General features: G+C 52.4%; 2 pseudogenes; one reads left to right on the top strand and one right to left on the bottom strand.

Moving 5' to 3' along the window:
• The window catches only part of LOC133754185 (caytaxin-like), a 43,823-nt pseudogene extending 18,969 nt beyond the window's left edge, over positions 1–24,854 (bottom strand).
• A 66-nt stretch (positions 24,855–24,920) lies between these two features.
• Positions 24,921–26,644, top strand: part of LOC133754184 (egl nine homolog 1-like) — a 79,625-nt pseudogene continuing 77,901 nt past the window's right edge.

The raw sequence follows: 26,644 nt of genomic DNA, 5'->3' as shown, positions 1-26,644 counted from the left end.
GCTGGATTAGAAGTGGAGCAACCGGAACTCAAACCAGTGCCCATATGGGATGCCAGCTCTGCATGTGGTGACTTTACCTGCTACACCATAGCACAAGCCCCAGATTTCTTTTCATAAACACCCATTTTACCATATATTGTTCTCTATTCAAATATTTCCAAATTACCTTAGAAAGAGCACTGGATTTAAGATTTTGGTCATACAGCATTAGCTTTCTGGTTAACCTAGTGACCATCACCCCTTAGGACCTTAGTTACTTCAGTCTAAGGGAGTTGACTGGATCCCTAAAAACACTTCCAGCTCCAAAAACCTGTCTGATTTTGGATGTTCCTTGGAATTTGTCCCTACACTGACAACTTTATTTTTCCCCAAAAAACATCTAACATAAAATCATAGCTTTAGTGTTTTGCTTCCCTCCCAATTAGAATAAACAAAACCATCAGGATTTTACTCATGATGACCTTCTGTCTGGATTGCTCCCCCTTCTCTCTTTTTTTTTCTTTTTTTTTTTTTGACAGGCAGAGTGGACAGTGAAAGAGAGAGAAAAAAGTCTTCCTTTGCCATTGGTTCACCCTCCAATGGCTGCCGTGGCCAGCGTGCTGTGGTTGGTGCATCATGCTGATCCAAAGGCAGGAGCCAGGTGCTTCTCCTGGTCTCCCATGGGGTGCAGGGCCCAAGCACTTGGGCCATCCTCTACTGCACTCCCAGGCCACAGCAGGGACCTGGCCTGGAAGAGGGGCAACCGGGACAGAATCTGGCACCCCGACTGGGACTAGAACTCAGTGTGCCAGTGCCACAAGGCAGAGGATTAGCCTATTGAGCCACGGCGCCGGCCTGCTCTCCCTTCTCTTAATCTTCCCATATCTGATATGTTCTTCAAGACCCAGATCATCTTATTAGGGCAAAACAGTTCATTAATCTCTGGCCCAAGCTCACATTCAAAATATATTCATTGAGTGCCTACTCAAACAAGGTCCTACTGACACCCATATGGAGGGTACAATCCTGTGGGGTCAAAGGTCATGAACAAGTTACCAAATAAAGCAACAAGGTAGCTCTGGATTATGACAAGTGCTTGTGAGGGGAAAAAAAAAAAACTAAGTGATGAGGCAAATGGGAGACTTGATTACCTGGGAATGCACATTCTATAAGCTCCATGAATTTGTGTTGACTGAATAAACTACAGGCTCTGCCTTTTAATAACAAATCCTCTTTGAATAGGATAAATTTGAAAGTTATTTTAGCTAGGTCACAACTTTTTCTTGGTTCCAAAACAATTTTTGTCTATAAAAATAATCTAATCAAAATATGTGATATTTTAAAGTTAGGAGTCATTGGTTTATTTACTTTTTAGAATTTATATATGTAGTGGGAATTGATTTGATGTATTTCATCTATACAGTCTTAAGAACATAGTGAAACATCTCATTCTCCCTTTCTTCCCTATCCCCCTCTTTCTTATTCCAAATGGTCACATTCACCAGGGCTGGGCTAGGTTGAAGGACATTAGGAGAGAAGAGCTTCATCTGGATCTCCCACATAGGAGCAAGGACACAGGGACTTGGGCCATCTTCTCCTGTTTACCAAGTCACATTTGGCAGGGAGCTAGATTGGAAGTACAGCATATGGGATGTCAGCATCACTCACAGCAACTTAACCCGCTATGCCATAATGCTGACCCCTTTACTTCATTTGAGTGGTTATAGTTGCATTAGAGTTTTCATTTTGTTGCCTGTAATTCATTGCTATTTTATTGGTTTCAGGATTTTATTTTTGTAGATTCTTGAATTTGTTTTGTTTTACAAAGACAATCATTTCTTTTGCAAATATAGCCAGTTGAATGTATAATTGTCACCTTAAACCCTGTCAGATAATTCTAACATCTCTGCTTTCTCATTTCTCATCTACTTTTTGGGTTCATTCAAGTTGAGATTTGCCTGGTTCTTGATATGACAAGTGATTTTCTGAGTCTGAGTGAGTAATTATGATAAGAACCTACATCCTATTTAGCCAAACATGCTGTAGCTGGTTTGGACTGTGCTTTTTCTATAGAAGAGGTCCTGCTTTGTTTTCAGATTGGAGATAAATCCAGGTTCTCTGGATGTTGACACCCAACAGGGAGAGACAATCTTACACAGATCTGTCTTGTGAGGCTATTCCTTTCCTGATCATTTGGATTAGGAAATAGAGCTTTTGTTGGGACATTTTTTGGTCTTTCTCCTGACATTACTGGGTTACCATTTGTGGGGGCCCAAGTGTGACATATATTAGGCAAAGGAATGAGCTAGAGAACTTTCCACCATATCATCTCATTCCTTGGGTCTAGTCTCCAGTTGTTTGTCTTACTTCTCTCTACATTTCAGTCCTTTTTTCTTTTTAAAGATTTGATTTTTCATTTGAAAAACAGTTAGAGAGAGAGGAAGAGAGAGATATTCCATCCATTGGGTCACTCTCCAAATGGCAACAACAGTCAGGGATGGGCCAGACTGAAGCCAGGAGACAGAAGCTTCTTCAAGGTCTCCTTCGATGAGGCAGGGACCCAAGCATTTTGGCCATCTTCTGCTGTTCTGCCAGGCATATTGGTAGGGAACTGGATAAGAAGCAGCTGGGACACCAACTAGTATCCAGATGGGATGATGGCATTACAGGCAGCAGCTTAACCCACTATAACACAATGCTGGCTCCTCCATTTCAGACTTTTTGTTTGTTTCCTCCATAATGTAAAAACGCTTTAGTTGTATTCAGCGGAAAGAAATAGGGAAAAGTGTGTGTATTCCATCTCCCAGGAAGTGAACATCTTCTCTACCATTTTTTCTTTTTAATATTTTGATTAGCATATTTCAACAAAAAATGGTTTATTTTTCAATCCTGCATGTCCGTTTATGCATTTCTGCATAACTGAATCATCAGATAATCATAGTAGCCTATGGCTCAGGATTACCATCTAAGAGAAAAAAATTTTAAAGAAGATCCAAAGGAAACAACACATAATTATATCCATGAGTAAATGATTGGTTCAGCCCTTTCTTTAGAGCAAACATTAGCTCTTCTAACTTCCAGCCTCAGCAAGGCCACTTGGAGAAGGGAAACTATAGCCAGAGACAGGGTAGGGGCTTTCTTAAAAGAAAAGATTCATTTATTCATTTGGAAGGCACAATTATAGAGACAAAAGGAGACAGAGAGAGAGAGAGGAGAGAGAGAGAGAGAGACCTTCCATCTACTTGGTCACTCTCCAAAAGGCTGCAATGACAAGGGTTAGGCTAGGCTGAGGCCAGGAGATTTTTCCAGGTTTCCCATATGAGTGCAAGAACTCAGGGAACTAGGCCACTTTCTGCTGCCTCCCAGGCTCATTAACAGGTAGCTGGATTGGCAGTGGAACAGTTGAGACTCAAACCAGTGCCCATGTGGAACGCCAATACAGCAGGCCATACATTAACCCGCTATGCTGGAGTGCTAGACCCCCAGAGTGGTGCCTTTAAGAGGGTAGGCATGCTGTGGCCAGCACATCATGCTGTTCCAATGGCAGGAGCTAGGTGCTTCTCCTGGTCTCCCAGGGGTGCAGGGCCCAAGCACTTGGGCCATCATCCACTACACTCCCTGGCCACAGCAGAGAGCTGGCCTGGAAGAGGGGCAACCGGGACAGGATCGGTGCCCTGACTGGGACTAGAACCCAGTGTGCCAGCACCACAAGGTGGAGGATTAACCTACTGAGCCACGGCACAGGCCAGGAAAGAGAATTTTTAAAGACAGATAGATATCAGTGCTTAAGTGAAAATATTTGTGAGTTCAATTAAAATAAAATAACTTTTAAATACAAAGAGTTGAAAATACAAAAATATTTAGATAAATTATAAATGTAATGTGTACAAACCATGGCTGGTTTTTTATTTATTTATTTATTTTTTTTGGTAAATGATAAAATTTTAAAACAGTCCTGCTTTACTATAACATTAGCAAAGCTACATAAAATTGATAGCTGTAGTATCACATTAAGTTGCCCAGAGATTAAACTTATAAATGGATTGATTGCATTCCTAACCAGACTTTGAGTGTGTGTGTGTGTGTGTGTGTGTGTGTGTGTGTGTGTGACTGGAGGTGGGTGGCAAGGTGATTAACTACCTTCTACAATAACTAAAGATACAAACTTGGATTGACAATTATATTGGTGCCTTAAGAACCCAGAAAATAGATAGAGTTGTGAAGTATACCTCTAAGGGTCAGCATCAGTGACCAGTGCTCCTTTTCCTCCATACAATTTAGAAGAATTCTGGGTTAAATAATAATCTCTTTACTGTATAACAAATGCCTTTATCTTTTACAAATTATTATACTTTCCAATTTGAATTTTTCCTTCTGATTGTGTTCAATTTGCAGTGGATAATATCTTTGTTTTATAAATTTAATTATTTATTCAAAGGCAGACTTACAGCAAGAGAGAGTGAGAAGAGATCTTTCATCCTCTGGTTTGCCCTCAAATATCTACAGCATTGCAGAGTGGGCCAGGCCAAAGCCAGAAGCTGAACAGTGGATAATCTCTTTAGTCATTAATCTAAAATAGAAAGGTTTAATAACATATGCTATGATAAAATCCAATAAAAGAAGAAAAAAGCAATAAATATTGCTACCTATAATTTTAGTCTATAAATATTGTATAACTACAGTAGACAATATATACTATTGTACAATATTACAATATACAATACTAGAAATATACTATCAGAAATGAAGCTACTGATATTCAATTATTATAAATAAAAATTAGCAATGTATTGATTCTGAACAATAATAGGGTGATTCTATTTTTAAATTTAAACATTTTCATGAACTCAAATGATTATTTGTAGCTCCTAATAAGCCCTGGCAGTCCTATGTTATTTAGCACTTCATCTATAGTGCTGGCTTGATATTACACTGCTAACAATGCAGTAGAATTGAAGAAGACTTGACAGTCACAAAATGTTTCACAGTCATGTGAACCTTACTTTAAGATAGGAATGTATAGAATAAATCCTTTAAATAGAAAGATGGTTCTCTTACATTACAAGGGAGAAAGAACTAGAGAGGTAAAATGACTTGCTGGTGTCTCTTAGCTGTTTTGGGGCAGAAGCAAGATGATTTCTCAGGTTCTGACCACTTCCCTTTATACTACCTGCCTCAAGTAGATGGAGCCCATAAGTTTAAGGACATCAAACTTGGGCACAATGAACTCACATGGATTTTTTAAGGTTGCATGGGAAGAAAGTATCAAAGTGAAATGTAACAAGCATTGTCCACATCTTTCTCTCTTCCCGATCCATTACATAAGGTTGATTAACAATTGTTCATTATTCAAATATCATTTACAACCAAGAATTATTTTTGCTGAATTTAACAATGAAACTGCTTTTAGCCATTAAGTCGGTCATTTTGTTGGAAAACATAGACATAGGTTTTTTTGTTTTGTGTTTTGATTTGAGAGGTAAAGAGACAGAAAGAGAAGGAGTTTTCACCTTCTGGTTCACTGCTCAAATGTCCACAATGCCCAGAGATGGTCGAGGAGCAGGGAACCCAATCATTTGAGCCATCACACTGCTGCCTCCCAGAGGCCAGAACTGGGAATCACACCCATTAACTCCAGTGTGAGACATTGGCATCTTAACCACAAGGCTAAATGCTGTCTTCCAGACATGTTTTTCCATCAGTCATTTGAAAATGAAAGTTAAGTCAGACCTGAAATCTAAGATTTTGGAGTCCTCAGGTATGTATAGGCAAGGTTGTGCATGAGAGTTATTTAGGTGCTCAGGAGTCTGTAATTTAGAGAACAGAAGAGGCCAACATCTGTGACAGGATGTCAACATTTGGGAGATTTGTTGTGCTAGATTAAGAGACTGAGAAAGACAAGTCAACAGATAGCATTAGCACCAAGGGAGAATGCTATTCTAGAAGCTAAGGAGAAAAATATTTAAAAATAAATTTATTTCTTAAAGATGTACTTACTTATTTGAAATGCAGGGTGAGGGGGAGAGATCCATCTGTCATCTGCTGGCTTACTACCCAAATGGTCACATTGGCTGGGGCTGGGTCAGGCCAAACCCAGGAGTTGGAACTCCATCCAGGCTTCCCATGTGGATGGCAGGGACTCAATGACTTGAATCATCTGCTTCTTTCCAGATGCATTAGCAGGAAGCTGGGTGGGAAATGTAGCACCTGAGACTCAAGATGGTGCTCATATGGGATGCCAGCATCACTGACAACAGATTAACCTGCTGTATCACAGTACTAGCTAGGTAAAACAATTCAAAATGCCAGAGAAACATAAAATATCAAAGAAATTTCAAATAAACTTTCAGTGATAGCATTATGGTGCAGTGGGTTAAGCTACCACTTGGGGTGCCTACAACACATATCAGAATGCCTGGGACTGAACCTTGCTTCTGCTTCTGCCCCAGATTCCTATTAATGTGCATGGGTGCTACCAGATGATGGCCCAAGTACTTAGGTCTCTAACACCCATGTGGGAGATCTGGATGGAATTCCTGGTTCCGTACTTCAGCCTGACCCAACCCCACCTGTTCTGGGCATTCAGTGAGTGCATCATCAGATAAACCACCCCCAAACTCAACTTGTGTGCGCTCTCTTTCTCCTTTTCCTCTACCTCTCTTCCTCCGCTTCCTTTCCTCCCTCCTTCCTTCCCTTTAGTTCCTTCCCTGTCATTCTGCCTTTCAAATAAATAATAGGTTAATCCTCCACCTGTGGTGCCAGCACTCTGGGTTCTAGTCCTGGTTGGGGTGCCAGATTCTGTCCCAGTTGCCCCTCTTCCAGGCCAGCTCTCTGCTGTGGCCTGGGAGTGCAGTGGAGGATGGCCCAATTCCTTGGGCCCTGCACCCACATGGATGACCAGGAGAAGCACCTGGCTCCTGGCTTCAGATAAGTGTGGTGCGCTGGCCCCAGCAGCCATTAGGGGGTGAACCAATGGAAAAGGAAGACCTCTCTGTCTCTCTCTCACTGTCCACTCTGCTTTTCAAAAAAATGTTAACAGGCCATTGGATTTATGATATCCATAATCATCTGACTAAAGATTTTGTATTTTATTCTTCATGAAATATGAATATTTATTTTCTTAACCACTTTTGTACAAGAGAGTAACAGCATAAAAACTGTTCTCCAAGAAGTTTGATCTGATCACTTCACATAGGATAGACTGAGATGAGAAGAAATTGCCAGACAGAATACAGTTGTGCAGATAAGAAATGAAAATCAAACTAGAGTGATATAATTGGGGACGAAGTGAGGAAGAAAATGCAATCAATGTTTTGCAAGAAATGCAAATATATATTATTTATAGAAAATAGAAATAAATGAAAATATGAGAGGTTTTCAAAAACTTGTGGAGAATTGAATTAAAGGATCTTTTCTTTATACAACAAATTTTTTTTTTTATTTTTTTTGACAGGCAGAGTGGACAGTGAGAGAGAGAGACAGAGAGAAAGGTCTTCCTTTTGCCGTTGGTTCACCCTCCAATGGCCGCCGCAGTAGCGCGCTGCGGCCGGCGCACCGCGCTGTTCCGATGGCAGGAGCCAGGTGCTTATCCTGGTCTCCCATGGGGTGCAGAGCCCAAACACTTGGGCTATCCTCCACTGCACTCCCTGGCCACAGCAGAGAGCTGGCCTGGAAGAGGGGCAACCGGGACAGGATCGGTGCCCCGACCGGGACTAGAACCCGGTGTGCCGGCGCCGCAAGGCGGAGGATTAGCCTGTTGAGCCACGGCGCCGGCCTATACAACAAATTTTGAAATCCATATATGTAAACAGTTCTCCAAAATGTCATGGAAAATGCATATTATGCAAAAATGGTACATAGAATTCAAAATATTTTTTAAAAATCTATTTATTTATGTGAACAACAATTATACTGGCAGTTGGGAGGGAGAAGATACAGAAATTCCATTTACTGTTTCACTCCCAAAATGGCCAGAATAGCTAGGTCTGGTCAGGATGAAGCTGGGGACCAGAATTCCAGCTGAATCTCTCACATGAGTGGTAGTGGCTCTAGCAGTTGCAACCTCTTCCTCCGCCTTCTCAGGCACCCTAACAGGGAGCTGGATTAGAAGTGGAGTAGCTGGGACTCCAACTGTACTCTGATATGGAATGCCAACAACACATGCTTAACCTACTGCAATTAACGGTAAGACTTGTCTTCAAACAGGACTTTATATTTTGTGTGTCTCTGTGGGTGCAAACTGTTGAAGTCTTTACTTAGCATATAGTTGACCTTTTGTATATAAAGAAAATTTAAAATGAATCTTAATGAAGAATGGGATGGGAGAGGGAGTAGGAAGTGGGACAGTTTGGGAGTGGGAAGGTGGGAATGGAGGGAATTGTTAAATTACAGAAGTTGTAACTATGAAATTTATATTTATTAAATAAAAGCTTTCTAAAAATCTATACTAATAATAATTATTATAATAAACTATTAAGCTTAATAAATGGTGTAAAAATTCTTGAACAATTTACAGACATGTTATAATCCAAATGCCAGAAGTGCTGGTGTCAGGGATGCCTTGGTAAAGAAGTAGAGAACTGGGAAGGTCACTCAAGGGAGTTTTATGCACAAGTCAGGCAGCAGTGTTTTAGCATTGAAGAAAAAGTGTTAGTTTGAAAATTATATATTAACTTCCAACCAGGAAATCAGTAATTAAGTCAAGATGGAGTTAGTCATTTTTAAGCATTTATTTTACTTAGTTGAAAGAGAGAAGGAGAGGGAGAGGGATAGGCAAGAGAGGTCTTCCATTCTGCTGGCTCACTCCCCAAATGACTGCAACAGCCAGAGCTGAGCTCATTCAAAGCCAGGAGCCAGGAGCTTCTTCTGGGCCCCCCACATGGGTGCAGGGAACCAAGGAGTTGGGCCATCTTTTACTGCTTACTCAGGACTTAGCAGAGAGCTGGATCAGAAGAGGAGTAGCCTAGACTGGAACTGGCACCCATAATGGGATGCCAGCACTGCAGGCTGGGGCTTTAACCCACTGAGACACATCACTGGCCCCAGAGTTATTCATTTAAACAGGCATGTAGTCAAATCAGTAATGTCAACCTCTTCATTTCTAAACACAGAAATTATTTTAAATGGATTTAGAGATGTACTTATCTAATATTGTGGGTGAGACCCCAGTAGTCAAAAGTTGTAATGACCACAGGCCAGCACTCCCTGAGGCAGCATGGAGACTGCAGAAGAATGCAAAACACCTGAACCAGCCAGCCCTAGATATAAACGTGTGTGTGCAGCTAATGCAGGACTCACAATCTCTAGATGACAGACACATGTTTCACAACCAGAAAGAGAATAAAACTACCTGAGAAGAAGCAGAGATAGGAACAGGCACAGAACCTTGGGATTCTAGGGTGTAGCTCCTTTGGCCCTCTATGGTTACCTTCCCTTAGCACACAGGCAATGCCTGAAGCCTTATGCTACTCATACCCTCACCACCCATAAAGAAAAAGTTAGGGGGCTGGCACTGTGGCATAGTAGGCTAACTCTCCATCTGTGGTACCAGCATTGCATATGGGTGCCAGTCCAAGTCCCAGCTGCCCCTCATCCTATGCAGCTCTCTGCTATAGCCTGGGAAAACAGTGGAAGATGGCCCAAGTGCTTGGGCCCCAGCACCCACATGAGAGGCCTGGATGAAGCTCCTGGCTCCTGGCTTTGGATGGGCACAGATCTAGCCATTGCAGCTATTTGGGGAGTAAACCAGAAGATGGAAGATCTCCTTCTCTGCCTCTCTCTCTGTCTGTGCCTCTACCTCTCAAAAAATGAATGAAATCCTTTAAAAAAGAAAAAGTCAGAGGGGCCCATGGAGAAGTGCTCCATCCTGGATGAGTCCTTGGAGAAGAGGGCAGAGCAAGCACAGAGCTCACCCAGAAGTGCCTGGGAACAGCGTTTCCACTACTACATTTTAATGGGGACAGCAGCCACCTGACCACCCTCCCCCACCATACACACACACATACACACACACACACTGCAGAAGCTTCATTGGTGAGTTCTTCCAGACACCAAGGATTGGGCTGATAGAGCTGCAGCTGAGAAAACAGGTCCCACTCACAGATGGGGACAGGCCACACCCCACCAAACACAGGTCAGGTCAGAAGCCTCTGACCAGCTGGGAGCTTTCTTCCCAACCTCATGGCCTGGCAGGGATGCACTGAGGAGTTGACTTTGTAGCAAACCTAGGAGTTTGACTTGAGATAGTGGACAGTCCATTGTGATCCCCAAGTCTAACATAGTCAAGGGCAATGTTAATAGAGATGTCGGAAGGTTGAGGGAGGTGACAGGCATGCTCTGCTGCAGACCTGTGACATAGGAGCAGGGACTCCAGGCCAGGGAATGGAGTCCCTGAGGTCCCCAGACTTTCCTCTCTCCTCAGTGACCACTCCCCAGGCCACCTCTTCTCTGTGGCCACAGACAGTTTGGAAACAGTATCCTGGTGCAGGGGCATTGAGCCATTACTGAAGGCTACTGCAAGGGCAGGGAGGGAAGGGTGCAGAGCATACCTGAGTGTTTAGTCCAGAGGGAGCACTCCTCCTAAAACGTTATAGAACTGTCCACCACCAGCAGCCCTGCCATGTACCCATGGCCTTGATGGCCATTTGTCTGTTAATGTCTCATTCAGAACATACTTCCAGCCATTGCTCTTGGACAAGAGATGGCTGGTTGGTGAGAAAATTCTTCCTAGACTTTTTAAAGATTTATTTTTTGAAAGGCAGAGTGACAGAGAACAAGGAGATAGATTCCATTTCCTGGGTCATTCCCCAAATGTCTGCAAAGCCAGAGCTCAGCCAAGTTGAGGGAAGGAAATCCATGCAGGTCTCCCACATGAGTGGTAGCAACCCACATACTTAGGCCATCACCTGTTGCCTCCAAGGTGGATTAAGTTACTGTGCAGGGACAGGGCTTGCCGCCCATATTCCAGAGCCAGCCCAGCCCTCGCCTGGTGGAGTCTGCAGACTCAGGAGCTCACCATGGGGAAGTCCAAGTTGAGGGACTAGGACAGTCAGTTCTACCAGGATCCACCCATTCCACCTCCCCCTTCTCAGACACCGGGCCCTAAGCTCTCCGCACTTCCTGCTTCTCAAGTCTCTGGCTCCCTCTTTGCAGAGGGGAGAAAGCTGAGCCACCACACAGACACTTTGCCCAGTGCAGCCTGGAAGAGACTGTAACATGACAATCTCACGAGATTACGTGGTTGCCCCTCCCCCGAGGGTGTCTGGTTGGACAGTTTGCAAAGTGGGTGGGCATAGATGATGTCATAAAGCAGTAGCCAATCAGTAGGCTCCCTGGCATTGTGGGCTTGGGGGACTGTTGCCAGGTGAGGGAAGTGAGGAGCTGGGCTGGGGTCTGCAGCTGCCACCTCTACTGCTGGATTCCCCAGTGGCAGGGTCACCTCCTTGTACCTGCACAGCCCTGGTGATCTGAAGCTGCACTCAGGTGAGATAGAATTTCCTGACTTACTGGCACCTCATTGACTTCTGGGTTTTTGCTATCTCCATGTTCTGGAGTAATTTCTCTGTTGTGTCCTTTGTGTGCACGCATGTGTGTTTAATATGTGTCTGAATAATGTTTAAAGATATTACATAAGTTAAATTCCTCTTGTAGATATGTGTTTGCTAGTTTGCCTTTTGTCCTTTAATGTTTTCTGTTTGCTTGCTGTGACTTATAATGATTGTCTACCTGGTAGTCTTGCTAAATTCACTTACTGGTTGTATTTGGCTTGAGGTTAGAGTGGATTATCTCACCATATAATGGTGTCATCCACATACATTGAGTTTTATTGCTTAAAAGTTGATATTTAAACTTTATGTTTCTTTTTTGCTGATTTCCTGACCATTCCTCCAGTACAGTGTAGAAGGGATGGGGAGAGAAGGCAGTCATGTCCGCATCTGTTCCCAGGATAAAGCTTTCACTGGCCCTGTATTAAGTAGTGTGCTGTGCTCCATTTTAGACTGTCTTGATCACACGAGGGAAGTCACTGTGTTTTCCTATTCTGTTATAAGTTGATTTATTTTCTGGTTGGATATTGAATTGGTCATGTAATTTCCTCATATTTTTCACCTATCTGGATGATTTATAGGCTTTGTTTGAGAATGCTAAAAATCTTCAGTTTTTAGTGTAGCTCATTTGTTATTGATCTGTTATGCTTTCCTATGTGACTGAACTCATATAATCAAATTTTGCTCAGATATATGTACCTCAGTTTATGAAGACATGCTTTCTGATTTCATTTTCATTGCATATCCTGGTCTTGTTTGCATCATATGTGTAACACTAGCTTCCAAAAACAGATTGAAAAATATTCTGTGTATGCCCATTTGGAACAAGTCAGGGGAATTCAGTGGTTTTCTATTTATTTATTTTTTATTTTTCTCCTAGAAGTGTATAATGTTCCATAAGTCTGGACCCAGATTTTTCCTGTGGAACATTTTTCTTGATCAGTTGGTTTGGATTTCCAAATATTTGTTCAACATTAAATTATATAGGAATTTTCCTATTTCATCTTATATTTGTGTTTTTGAAAAATGGATTTAAAAATATAGCAGATTTTTAACTCTGGAGTCAATTTTTAAATAATTTTCTAGTTATATAAGGTAAATAAATGTCATGTATTTCATAAATACAGATTTAGGAGCATAGTGCTACTTCCCACCCTGTCGTCCCTCCCACTCATACTGCCATCCTCTCTCCTGCTTCCTGTCCTATGAGGAATCTCCATACTGTTCTCCACAACAGCTGTCCTAGTTTACATTCCCACCAACAGTGTTTTAGGGTACTCCCCCCAATCTCCACCAGCATTTATTGTTTGTTGTTTGCTATATGAAGCTGTTCTAACTGGGGTAAGGTAAAAACTTCAATATGTTTTTTATTTTCAGTTCCCTGATGGCTACTGATCATAATCATTTTTTTCATGTGTCTGTTGGCCATTTGAATTTCATCTTATGAAAAAAAAATCTGTTCAAGTCCTTTGAACCATTTATTTTTATTTATTTAGTTATTTGACAGGCAGAGTGGACAGTGAGAGAGAGAGAAACAGAGAAAGGTCTTCCTTTACCATTGGTTCACCCTCCAATGGCTGCTGCAACCCATGCACCACGCTGATCCGAAGCCAGGAGCCAGATGTTTCTCTTGGTCTCCCATGCAGGTTCAAGGCACAAGCACTTGAGCCATCCTCAACTGCACTCCCAGGCCACAGCAGAGAGATGGCCTGGAAGAGGAGCGACTGGGACAGACTCTGGCACCCCAACCAGGGCTAGAACCCCACGTGCTGGTGCCACAGGTGGAGGATTAGCCTATTGAGCCACAGCACCAGCCTTGAACCATTTCTTAAGTGGATTGTTTGTTTTGTTGTTGTTGTTGAGTTTCTTCATCAGTTACATAGTTTGGAAATATTTTCTCCCATTCTGTTAGTTGCTCTTGGGAGTCAAACTTTTATTCATAAGAATTTCACAAAACCTTAATATCTTGGTGAGTTCTATGAGCCCTGTAAAGAATAGCACTGTTTTAATTTCTTAAACTCGGCTACTGGCTTATCAATTTTGTTAATATTTTAAAAAATGTTTTTCCTTGCTTATATGTATCTGTAGTACTTTTGTGAAACCAGCATTTTATTAATGTTTGCTATTACATTTTTCCTAACTTTATTTAAATATTCTTCATGCATTTTTCTTTTTTAATTCTTAAGAAGAAAACTGGGATGATTAGTTTGTGGTGTCCTAACGTATTCACTTAAGGATGCAGATTTTCTCTCAGCACTGATTTTTCTGTAATCCCTTAATTTTCTTGCATATTTCCCAATCCTGTGTGTGCAGGTTCTGTCTGCCCCAGTATCTCCATCCCCATGTGTCTGCAGCCATATCAGGCCTCATGTCTCCCCATTCCTATGTCTGAAACTCATGTATTTTCTGCAGTGTCTATCTCTCATTTAACTGTGACCCCTGTTCACCCTTGGTATGTTGTCATTTATAAAATCTCTGACATTCATGTCAGCTTTCAACATTCCCTATTCCTTGTGCTTGGAGCATATACCAGTTGCATGAGTCTCCATCTTGTGTGTCTCCAGCACATCTTTTCCTGAGTGTCTGCATGTACCAAGCCAATCATCATGTCCTCCAGCCCCTCTTACATGAAGCCAAGATCCTCCTTCAACTATCTGCTTCCCTTCTCCACAGTGATCTTTCTACTACCCTGCAGTAACTTCATTGCCGGTGCTTCCAGCTCGTAGCAACCTTTATATACCTCTCTGCTCTTTGTTTGAACCCACTGTCATACTTTGTTTCTAGAACACTTCTGACTGCAGTGGGGTGTTTCTCTGTGTCCCAATGCCCAATACTCATACCCTAGGCATCTCCTGTTTCTGCATCTCCTGTTTTCCTCCCATGTTCTATCCATTTATAGATATATCCATATATATATATATATATATATGTATATATATATATATATATCATATTGTTTTAAATATATAGGAACCTGTGTGCTGTATGATATGGTTATACTATGGTTGGATTTCTAATAACACATCAAGATGTCTGGTAAAATTTCTGTCCCACTATGCATTCTCACCAGTAATGAGTAAGATATACTGATATTCCATACTCTTGTAAAAATTTGTGTTTTCATTCATTTTTAAGTCCCCTAGTGTGGTGCCTGAGGCCTAACACAGCTCCCTCACTTCCTCCCACCTGGTCACAGCCCACCCATGGCCCCAAGCCACGTCCACCCCACGCAGGTGGCCAAGCCGGCCTGGCGGAGCTCAGAGCACCAGGGAGCCCCTGCCCCTCTCTGTGTACTGGGGGAGGGTCGCACACCAGGCTGCTAACCTGGGAGACCGAGGGGCCTCACTTGTGCGGGCCACTTATTCATTCATTCAATCACTCACTCACCCGCCCCAGGGTCCCAGCCCCATCTTCTAAGCGTCCTGGGCGGGGGTGAGGAGGAGCCCATGACCCCGTACCCCCTGTCTGGCCCGGCTCCGGGACACATTCCATAGTTTGCAGCAGACTGGCCTGCTCCTCGGAGCCTCAGATGTGGGCACAGTGGACGGTGGCTGAGAGCCAGGAGATGGAGCTCCCCGACCCCCACCCCAGTGCCAGCACACAGCAGGGGAGGTGGTGGGTGGCACTCAGATAGGCATGGGGGGGCGCCTGCCCGCCTAAACCTCACCGTGGCTCCCTAGGGCTCCTCCCATCCCCCATAGCTCCTTCCCACCCCAGGCCTTTGCACAACCTCGCCCTCTGCCCCCAGACCCCAGACCCTCCGCCAGCACCCCCTCCTCAGCGCCGGCCCCATGCCCACGAGCCCCCGGCCTGGCTGCTGGTTCACGGCAGAGCCTCCCGGGGTCCCACCACCGCCGCCACCGCATGCCCGGCCCGCAGTTCCGGCCTGGGCAACAGCCTCGCGGGGGGCAGGGGAGACCGAGGCTAGTGGCAGCCGGAGCCTGTCGTTGGCCCCGCACATCCTCGCTCTCGCCTCTTCCTCTTCCTTGGAACCCCCCCAAGGAAGGGACAAAGCCACGGAAGCGGCTCTTGCGGCCACGCCGCCTGCGGGTCCTGTTTCCCTGCTTGGATCCTGGCCGGCCCAGCGTAGACGCTGCGGCCCCTCTGGGCTCTGATGCCTCCCGAGACGGGGACCTCAGCCCTGCACAGCGAGGCTGGCGTGGCCCTGGCAGGCACGTGGCCCCCTCCCAGGACCCAGGGCAGCCGCGCTGTGTGGGGGCCCTGGTGGGGGGTGACGCAGCTCCAGGATCCTGCCAAGGGCTGGGGAGGGGCAGGCAGCTAGGTGCCCCCAGGCCGCACCTCTGCAGGAACCGCCCACCCGCTGACCTGCGCTCCGGACTGGACAGGGGGTGGGCGTAACCCCCCTGAACGGGATCCTGGGACTCTGCTGTGCCCCCCCCCCACGCTCAGCTCCAGCTGCACCAGCCTCCTGGCTCCCTGCTGCCCCAGGGCCTTTGCCACAGCCCTGCCCTCCGCCCCCTTTTCTCTGCCCATTTTGCCAGCTGCCGGGTCTTGGCTCTGCGGCTGCCCAGGACCACGCGGGCCCTGCCACCATCCCCCCACGCCCCGTTGCCCCCACCTGCCCTTCTCTTCAGCACCAGAGACGGGGCCGGGATACAATAGGCACATGATAAATGCAGGCCAAGGGGAGACCCAGAGCTGAAGCTGAGCCCAGAACTCTGCACTGGGGACTGGGGACCCCCACCCCCCCATGGCGGCTGTAGGGGACAGGACCCCGGAGCCAGGGCCATGAGACCCAGGCCGCTTCCTTAGGGGGACGAGACCGGGCCCCCAGCCGCAGGCTCCAAGTCCCCAGGTGGACGGCCCGCGCCCCTCCCGGCCCCCAGCCCGGCCCCACAGCCCCCAGCACGGCCCAGAATCTCTCCCTCCCCCACAGCAGGGTCACAGCCCGGAGGGCTGCGGCCTGGCCCCCTAGAAGCTTCCAGAAGGGCGCCCAAGCTAGCGGAGCTGCCCCAGCCCTGCCCTACGCGGCCACCCCCGGCCCTGCCTGGAGCCCCCCTGGGCTGCCTGCCCACAGACCGTCCCTGGTCCACAGGGGTCCGCCGAACCGGCCACATGGCCCCAGGACCACCACGCTGGCCCACGTGGGCCCGGCGCCCTCACTATCCACCACATCTTGGCCGTCATGTCCTAGCACAGCTGCCACTTCACCGCGGCCTCTCTGGCCTTACTGGGCACCGGGGCGCCCAGCACCTCCATGCTGGCACAGGGCAAGGCAGACCCTACACCTGCCCGGGCCCCATGGTCTGGGACCCTCGGAGCTGGAGGGGGAGAGGGAGAGATGGAGAGGGCAGCTGCGTCGGGAGTCCGGCGGCCAGCGAGTGGCCACCCACAGCACCGGGCTGCAGAGGCGGCCACGGCTCTGATTGGGAGCAGTCCCCAACCCCTGCCCCCAGGAGGAGCGGCTGCTCCCAGCCCCGCCGCCTGCTTGCCAGCTCCTGTGCCAGGCCTGCCACGCAGGGCCCGCGGAGCAGCTGGATCCCTCCCACCACCTACCAAGGTCCCTTCCTGGAGGCCGAGGGCCTGGATGCGGCCGGGGGAGGAGGCGCCCTCCGTGCAGGGAGGAGGGGCCAGGGTCCTGGGCTGTGGGCGCTGGGGCTGCTGTGCAGGCATCGGGCGCCAAGGGTGCGCCCGGCCTGCAGGACAGGACCTCGGGGAACCCCGCGGGCTCTGTGGCGGCCACGGGGCTGGGGGAGGGCGGCTGGGTGCCGGAGGGCGCCCCCTGCTGCAGTGCGCACCCTGCGTCGCATCTCCCCCAGGACGGGCACCTCCTTCCTCGGGCCCGGGGACGCCCACGCGAGATCCAGAGCCCACCCAGGGGCCCAGGAGGCAGCCGAGGCCAGGGAGGGAGGAGGCTCCTGGCCGCACATGGCCCCGTACCCGGCCCCGCACCCGGTCCCTCGAGGAAAAGCCGCGGGACAGCGGGGACGCGGTGCTTGTCGGACTCCTTGCGGAGGCTTTGCCACCCGCCATCATTTGCCTCCGAGCCTCGTGGTCCCTGTGCTGGGACCTACCCCAGGGCTTTGCGGGCCTAGGGAGGCACGGCCGGGGCGGGAAGCGGAGGAGGTGGGTGGGAGAGGAAGGGGAGAAGGGCAGAGGCAGTGCTCCGCCCCACCCCACCCCCGGCGCATTTTCCACCCTCGGAGGCTGTGGTCCAGCGGCCTGGCCTGGCAGAGCAAGGACCCTGGCCCAGGGCGTCGCCCGCCCCGCGTCGCGCGTTCCCCGGGAGACCGTGAGCGTCTCCTGGCGGGGGAGGTGGAGGCCTCCACTCCGCTGCCTGAAGCCCTCGAGGGGCGGAATCCACCAACCGGGGCCGCGCTCAGGGCCCGGGGTTCTAACAGCGCCCGGACTGAACCCGGGCCCAGAGCAGAGCGCAGGGAGAGCGGAGGTTTGATTAAAGAGTCAACGGCGCCGGGCGCCTGCAGGGCCGCATCCCACGTGGGTGAGGGTTCCAGTTCCAGCCACTCCATTTCCGATCCAGCTCTGCTGTGGCCTTGGAGAGCAGTGGAGGATGGCCTGGGTGCTTGGGCCCCTGCGCCTTCGTGGGAAAGCCTGAGTGGGCGGGTCCTCGCGCCCGGCCTCGCCCCGCCCCGCCCGCCCTGGCCCCACGCACGCCCCTCCACCCGCCCTGTGCCGGCCCTGTCCCGCCGGCTCCGCCTGCCCCGCCCAGGCCCCCGCCCAACCCAGCCATGCCTGCCCCATTCAGGTCCCCTCCCCTGTGGCCTAGCACCCCCCCGCCCCGCCCCTGGCCCACCAGCTCTGCCTACCCCGCCCCGCCCCCGCCTGCTCCGCCTGCTCCGCCCCGGCCCCGCCCCCCCTCCTCGCCGGCCCCGCCCCACTCTCAGGACAGGTTCTCCATGATGTAGTGGTGGTCCTCACAGGTGCTGTGGGGAGAAAGCAGGTGGCTAAGACGATGATGGAGTTGAGGCCCTGGCCATAGTAACCGATCCGAGCCACGCAGGCTCCACCCTCTGCCCGCGGTGGGGCACGGAGGGGACCATGGGTGTGTGGGGGGCAACCTCCAGAGTGAGCACTGGTACGGGGCGCCGCCCTCTGGGGTGAGCACGGGTATGGGGGTCTGACCTCCGGGGTGACCCCTGGTTGGGGAGGGGGATCCGACCTCCGGGATGACCATGATTACAGAGGGGGGCGACCTCCAGGGTGAGCATGGGTACGGGGGGGGGTGACCTCCGGGTGACCACGGGTATGGGGGGCCGACCTCTGTGAGTGACCACGGGTTCGAGGGTGGGTCCGACCTCCAGGGTGAGAACGGGTAAGGGGGGCCGCCCTCTGGGGTGAGCACGGGTACGGAGTCCGACCTCCGGGGTGACCACGGGTATGGGGGTCTGACCTCCGGGGTGTCCCCTGGTTGGGGAGGGGGATCTGACCTCCAGGATGACCATGAGTACGGAGGGGGGCGACCTCTGGGTGACCACGGGTATGGGGTGGGGGCCGACCTCCGTGGGTGACCACGGGTATGGGGGTGGTCCGACCTCCGTGGGTGACCACGGGTGTGGGGGTGGAAACCTCCGGGGTGAGCACGGGTACTGGGGGGGGGGCCGACCTCTGGGGTGAGCACGGGTATGGGGGGCCGACCTCCGGGGTGACCACGGGTATGGGGGTCTGACCTCCGGGGTGACCCCTGGTTGGGGAGGGGGATCCGACCTCCGGGATGACCATGATTACAGAGGGGGGCGACCTCCAGGGTGAGCATGGGTACGGGGGGGGGGGTGACCTCCGGGTGACCACGGGTATGGGGTGGGGGCCAACCTCCGTGGGTGACCACGGGTATGGGGGTGGCAACCTCCGGGGTGAACACGCGTACTTGGGTCTGACCTCCGGGTGACCATGGGTTCCCAGGGGAGCCTCACCGTGGGTGGGCACAGGTATCTGGGGCCTCACCTCCTGCGTGACCACCTTCTTGTGCGGCGGGATCATGTGCAGGTCAATGCGGCACTCCTGCTCCCCGATGATGACCTGCACCACAGGCGCCCGTTGGCTGCAGGGCTGTCCTCTGCTGTGCTGTCCCCAACAGGTCCGCGATGTCCCTAGGCCTGTTTTTGGTGGGGGCCACCGGGGTGTCATCTGGAAGCAGCACCCCTGGGCTGGACGCGCCAGCCTCTCATGGCTGCCTTCATTCTCCCGCCCTGGTGCTGCTTGTGCCCTGACAGGACCTGGCTCAAGTGCCACCTCCTCCAGAAAGCCTTCAGTGATTGCGCTTTCCGGACATTTGACTCCCAACACTTCCTGACGCAAACAGCAGGGGGTCGGGGGTAACGGTGGGCTGCTTCGTGTCCCCCACCCCTCGGCAGAGCCAAGTTGCTGACAGCAGTGGGGGAACTGGGGTCCACAGCTGTGCCATGGGAGTCAGACCCAGCTCGCTCCCGGTCACTCCCCAGGCCTGCCATGCTGGGGCGGCAGCGCCATCCGGGTCTCCCCTTGCTGGCCAGGAGCACCTGGGCCACCCCTGCAGGCGGAGTCCGGAGCAGAGCTGGGGAGGGACCCAGGATCTGATGGGGGAAGTGGGCGCCCTCCTGGCCTGCCCTGCCCTGGGGTCCCGCACACAGCGATCCCCCCTCCGGCTCTCGGGCTCGGCTCTGCTGCTGAGCTCCGGGTGCCGTCCTCGCTCTGCCGTGGGCAGCGTCCAGTGGGGAAGACGGGACCCGTGTGTGGTGTGGTGATTGAGACAGGGGCATCCCGGATCAGACTTGAGGGGGGGGCAGCTCCCTGCGCATGCGCACCCTGGGGGCAGCAGTGAGAGCTCAAGTGCTGGGGCCCTGCACCTGCGTGGGAAACCCGGATGGAGCTCCTGCTCCTGGCTCCAGCCTGGCCCAGCGCTGGCCCTGGTGGCCATGTGGGGAGGGACCCAGCGGATGGGAGAGCGCTCGCTCGCTCTCTCTCTGACTCTGTGTTTCAAATAAATCAGAAGAAAAGCAAATGAAAACCTAGGAAGAGTGCGATCACCAGAGCGGATCTGTTTACTGCTCTCCGAAATCCTGGAGTGAAGTCCCTCCTGCCTTCTCCCTGGGCCTCCTCCCGCCCACTCCTCCCTGGGCCCCGCTCCCAACCGCCCACTTCTCCCTGGGCCCCGCCCCCACCTGCCCTCCCTGGCCGTGACCGCAAGATTGCCCCACACACGTGGACATCAGACCTGGCCAATGCTGCTCCGCTTCTCTCGCCAGAGCCCTCGCTGTGGCCACTGGGGCTGTGAGACCTGCGCCTGCCTCCCTCTCCCCTAGCCCCTGCCCAGCCCCTCCACCCCTCGCCACCCTCCAGGCCTGTGCCGGGCACCCTTTCCAAGGACCCCATCCGGTTACCCTGGCCCGAGCTTCCGCCCCCCGGGCAGTGTGGACAGCGGGCCGGGTCGTCCTGGGCCCCCACTCTGTCCTGCCCTCCGTGTGGTGGCTGCCCACGCCCGTGGGCGGGGCCATGTCCCCTCCCACCACATCCCCGCTGTGTCCCCCCGTGTCCCCAGCGCCCAGAGCAAGAGCTCGAAACGCCGGGCAGGCCGCGTGCTGCGGTCCCCTTCGAGGATATCAGGGAAGACCCGCGCGGTGGCGACAGGTGCAGGTGCGCGTGAACCCGCGCTATTCCGTGGCCCCCGCACCCCGCGCCTTGAGCCGAGACCGGGACAGCCCCTGGCCCTTACCTTCCCACTCCAGTTCGTTGCCGTCGCCCAGGAACTCGAGAGAGTCTGTCTCGTCGGGGGTCTCAATGTCATCCACGTTCATGTCCAGGTCATCCGGCATGTCCAGGAAGTCGTCAGACAGCAGGGAGCCCTCGCTTGGGTCCTGCGAAATGCTGATCTCGGGGGCCACCAGGGTCCTGCGCTTCCGGTGGGCTCTGCTGAAGTTCAGTGTGCCGGGAGTGGCTGGGGAGAGGCCGACAGTACCCGTGGCCCCTCGCGCTCCCCCCACTACCTCGGGCTGGGGCGGGGCAGCCGTGGCCATCCCCTCGCGCCTTCCAGGCAGCGGGGTGGGCACTGGCTGTAGCTGTGAAGGCACCGCGGGTCCCGGCTCTACGTCCAGCCAGCCCCCGCGCGTGCGCACCCTGGGCCCCTGCACCACCTGGGGGACCCGATGGAGCTCCTGGCTCCCGGCTTCAGCCTGGCCTGGCCCTGGCCATCGCGGGTGTCTGGGGACTGACCTAGCAGGCGGGGGTCTCTGTTTCTGACTTTATGTCTCCTGTTCAAATGAATATGTAGAAAAATGTAAGAGGTGCGTCCTGGCAGAAGATGGTCAGGTCATCGTTCTGTGTGCATGCTCGGCACTGCGGACTCGGGAGTGGCCCGGCAGGGAGGTTACCATCCTGCCCGGTGGGCACCTGAGTCCCAGACCTTCCCTGGCCGAGACAGGCAGGAGACAGAGCCCCCCCTCTCAGACGGGACTCAGCTGGAAGCAGACTGGGCTGGGGGCGCTGGGTGTGTGTGACGCCGGCGTGGCTCCTCTCCTTGTGGGGGCCAACGGAGGATCCAGCAGTGACCATGACACGGAGGGCTGGTCCCCGCCCGGGAGGCACTGACCCCTCAGCATGGCCATGTGGCCATGAGGACAGATTGGAGCCAGAGGGTCACCCCCAAGCCTCACACCAGAGGGACCCACCCTGAAAAGTCAAACCCAAGGCGTTTGCCCCCCCAGGCTTCAGAGCTGTGGGGTGCGGGGGGTTGCTTCCATCTGCATAGAGCTGCCCGCCTGGGGGCGGTAACTCCAGTTTCATCGTCCCAGGCAGGAGAGGAATCTAGCCCAGGATTATCCAACCCGAGTCTCGTGCCCCTAATTCTGATGAGAATTGGGGGCCTGAACTCGATGCTGAGTGACTGCGGACGGACGCTGCCTGCGTGCCTGCCCGGAGCAAGAGCTGCCACGGGGCCCCCTCCTTGGGGCAGCCGCACCCACACCGTGAGCCTGGGGCGAGTCCTGGTGGGCAGAAGGGAGGGCTCCCCTGTGGGCATTGCTGTGGCCATCTGGGGACTGAACCAGCAGTGGGGTTCCCTGTCGCGGCTGCTCAAGTCTTGAAAATGTCTTAAAGATCATTTGGGTGCAAAACGGCCTGCATCCCAAGCACACTTTCCCAGCATGCACTGTCCTTGCCCTGTGTGTGTGGGGGGGCTGTTGTGGGCATGGGTGTGGGTGTGAAGGCCCAGGGAGACTCTGCCTGCAGCCCCCTTCCCCCCGGGAGTCGGGCCTTTCTCTCTTGGGCTGATTAAAGGAGGCCTAGGCACGTTCTAAGTCCACGGATTTGGATTTAAACATCCTAAAGTTTTATTCATTTACTTATCTACCTTATCTTTTTGAAGGGCAGAGTGACAGCGGGGTCTTCCATGCACTGGTTCACTCCGAGTGCCAGGATCCAGGGCTGGGCCAGGCCGAGGCTGGGAGCCTGGAGCTCCATCCGGGTCTCCCGTGCGGGTGGCAGGGGCCCTGGCACTTGAGCTGTCACCGCTGCCTCACAGGGTGTGGACCGGCAGAGAGCTGGGGACAGCAGTGAGTGCTGGGGACTGGACCCAAGGGCTTCACTGTGGGACAGGAGAGCGGATTGTGGGCAGGGGGCGTGGTCCGCGGGCCAGGGGTGCGACCTGCAGGTGGGGGAGTGCCCTGTGGGTGCGGCCTTCTGGCTAGGGGCGTGGCCTATGGGCCAGGCATGGCCTGTGAGCCAGGGGTGTGGCCTGTGGGCTGGGGGAGCAGCCCTGAGTGCCAGCCCTGCATCACCTCTATGACCCTTACAAGCTCAATTCCTGTGATTCACAGCTGAGGATGGGGGGGGAGCACAGACAGGCTGAGTTACTGGCTCGGGCACGCGCAGCCACGCCCCCGCGGCCCCTCCACCCCAGGCCCCTGAGCCGGGCAGCCCCATTCCCATCAGGGCCTCTGGGATCTGTGGGCCCAGCCCCGGCAGAGCCAAGCCTGGCGCGGGTAAACTTACAGGCCGGGTCCTCCGCAGCAGCGCTGCCCAGCGACTCCATCCCCGTGTCTTCCTGGAGCGGCCTGCGGCGTCGGCCAGGGCCGGGCAGTGCCACCGGAACATCCAGCCAGAGGAGGGTGGCGTGGCCAGGCGGGATCCGGCCGAGGGGCTTCAGACAAAACAAGAACAGAGAGCACTTAGCGCTGGGCCCAAGCGCCTCTCTGCTGGGGGCAGAGCACGGCGAGCCCGCGCAGGCTGGGAGTCACAAACGCGCACTAAACCCTGGGGGCTAAGGCCTGGACAGAGCCAGGCTGCTTAGGCCCGTGGGAATCTAAGTGGAATCCTCTGCGTTGGGCCTGCAGCCTTGGTTCTTGGAGTTTTCTGTTCTCTTTAGCTCATGGTCAGCGTGAGAGGCAGAGCTCGAATCCACTGGGTCACCCCCAGGTGCCTGGGAAGGCTGAGGGAGTCGAAGCTCAGAGCTCGGCATGGGCTCCCCCGCGGGTGGCAGGGACCTAGGGTGGGCGTCCGCTGGGTGCTGCAGTCAGGGGGACACTGGGTGGACGTCGGCCCGGAGCTGAATCGGGGGACCCAGGGTGGGCATTGGTGGGAGCTGAGTCAGGGGGTACCCAGGACTGGGACCTGGAATGCAGATGTCCTAGCAGGTGTTAGGGCCAGCACGGCGGCACAGCAGGTGAAGCTGCCACCTGTCACACCACCAGTTCACATCCTGGCTGCTCCATTTCCATTCCAGCCCCCTGCTAATGTGCCTGGGAAGGCAGTGGAGGACGGCCCAAGTGCTGGGGCCCAGCCAGCCACATGGGAGACCTGAACGGAGCTCCTGGCTCCTGGCTTTGGCCTGGCCCAACCCCGGCCATTGCCACCATTTGGGGAGTGAACCAGCAGATGGAAGACCTCTCTCTCTCTGGCCCTCTCTCTGCACAGCTGTGCCTTTCAAATAAATACACAAATCTTCAGGAGGAGAAAGAAAAGCAGGTGTCTTAATCATTAAGCTGAGCGTCCACTGTCTCTGGGGTCTTGTCCGTTATGTGCAGGGACAAGTGTGTCAGAGCTGGGTCACCATCAGCCATGGCCATGGCCGAACCACCAGATAAACACAGGAGATGGGGTGATGACCGTGGGGAGCCCCGGCTGACATGCTGGTGAGAGAAGGTGCAAGGGGCTTCAGGGCCACGGATGGCCCCATCTGAAAGCGCACAGGCCTCACCGCGGGGGCCGTAGGGGCCGCACATGCCTTCCACCTTTGAGACTCGGGGCGGGGCGGGATCCCCGCTCCTGTGTCTTCCTTCCTGAAGACCAGTACACGTCTGGCCAGTCGAGGGCCGTCTGCAGCCCTAACTGGGTCTCCTCTGCACTCCCAAGGCCATGAGAGGTGACCAGGAAATGTCCCATGGGGTCCCCGGGGGAGCAGCCCAAGCAGATCCAAGTGGGGGCACACATGGTGGCCCAGCGCTCAAGATGCCCGTGTATGCGGCCACCGCCTGGGATGTCCCTGTCCCCAGTGGGGTGTTCAAGTCTCTGCTGCTCAGGTACCGGGGCCGCTGCCCCCTCAGGGGATGGAGCTTGGGGCTTGCAGACTGGAGGCCTCTGCCTCTTAGATGGACCAGGCTAACAGGATATAAACCCCCAGTCCCGGGAGGACTTGGAGACAGCGTTGATCCATTCATAGCACCTCAGAGAGCCTGGAGGGAAGGCTGCGGGGAGAAACCAAGGGCCAGGCCGCACCGGGCACCCCTGCCACCTCCCAGCGGGGCTTGCACTCGACCTGCCACCACACGCTCTGTCTCCAGGTGCCCGCGCCACCCTGCCCATCCCTGGCGCCGGGTTCTGTGCTGGGACTTTTAGATCCCAGCTGTGGGGCTCTGCTGAGTCAGCAACTAGGGCCTCCTCTCCCAGCGCTGCCAGCTCAGCCGGAAGACGGGGCAGGGAATGCTTTTTTCATCCCCTCTTACTTGTTTCCTTAAGAGATATTTGGGGGGCCGGCACTGCAGCACCAGCATCCCATGGGGCACTGGTTCTAGTGCCGGCTGGCTGCTCCACTTCCCATCCAGCTCCCTGCTGTGGTCTGGGAAAGCAGTGGGCGATGGCCCAAGTGCTTGAGCCCCTGCACCTGCAAATGCCTCTGGCTTTTGTTTTTGTTGCATATGATTGCTTTAGCTATTTGGAGTCTCCTATACTTCCATATGATTTTCAGCATCATTTTTTCTACATTTGTGAAGAATGTCCTTGGTGTTTTGATTGGAATCACATTGAGACTAAATTGCTTCTGGTAGTGTGAACATTTTGATGATATTGCTTCTTCTAATTCATGAAAATGGAAGAATTTTCCATTTTGAAATGTCTTCTTCTATTACTATAATATTTTGTAATTTTCATCCTACAGATATTTGACATCATTAGTTAAATTTATTCCAAGGTATTGAATTCCTTTTGTAGTTATTGTGAATAGGATTGTTCTCAAAAGTTCTTTCTCAGACATGGCATTGTCTGTGTACACAAAAGATTTTGACATTTCTATGTTGATCTTATATCTTGCCACTTTACCAAACTCTTTATTTGACAGGTAGAGTTATAGACAGTGAGAGAGAGAGAGACAGAGAGAAAGATCTTCCTTCCATTGATTCACTCTCCAAATGGCTTCTACTGCCAGAGCTGTACCGATCCAAAGCCAGAAGCCAGGTGCGTCCTCCTGGTCTACCATGTGGGTGTAGGAGCCCAAGCACTTGGGCCATCCTCCACTGCCCTCCAGGGCCACAGCAAAAAGCTAGAGTGGAAGGGGAGCTACCGAAACTAGAACTGGCATCCATAGTGAATGCCAGCACCACAGGCAGAGGATTAGCCAATGGTATCAGCACCCCAAACTCTTTTTTTTTTAAAGATTTATTCATTTATTTGAAAGTCAGAGTTACAAAGAGGCAGAGTTAGAAAGGACGAGAAAGGTCTTTCATCCATTAGTTTATTCCCCAGATTGTTGCATGGCTAGAGCTATGCCGATCTGAAGTCAGCGCCAGGAGCCTCTTCCAAATCTCCCACACTGGTGCAGGGGCCCAAGGACTTGGGCCATCTTCTACTGCTTTTCTGGGTCATAGTAGAGAGCTGGATCAGAAGTGGAGCAGCTAGATCTCAAACCAGTGCCCATATGGATGGCAGCACTGCAGGCAGAGACTTTAACCATTCTCCCA

This window comes from Lepus europaeus, chromosome Y (genome assembly GCF_033115175.1).
Source record: "Lepus europaeus isolate LE1 chromosome Y, mLepTim1.pri, whole genome shotgun sequence".
In the NCBI taxonomy this organism is placed as follows: Eukaryota; Metazoa; Chordata; class Mammalia; order Lagomorpha; family Leporidae; genus Lepus; species Lepus europaeus.
This window is presented reverse-complemented; position numbering and strand designations above follow the sequence as displayed.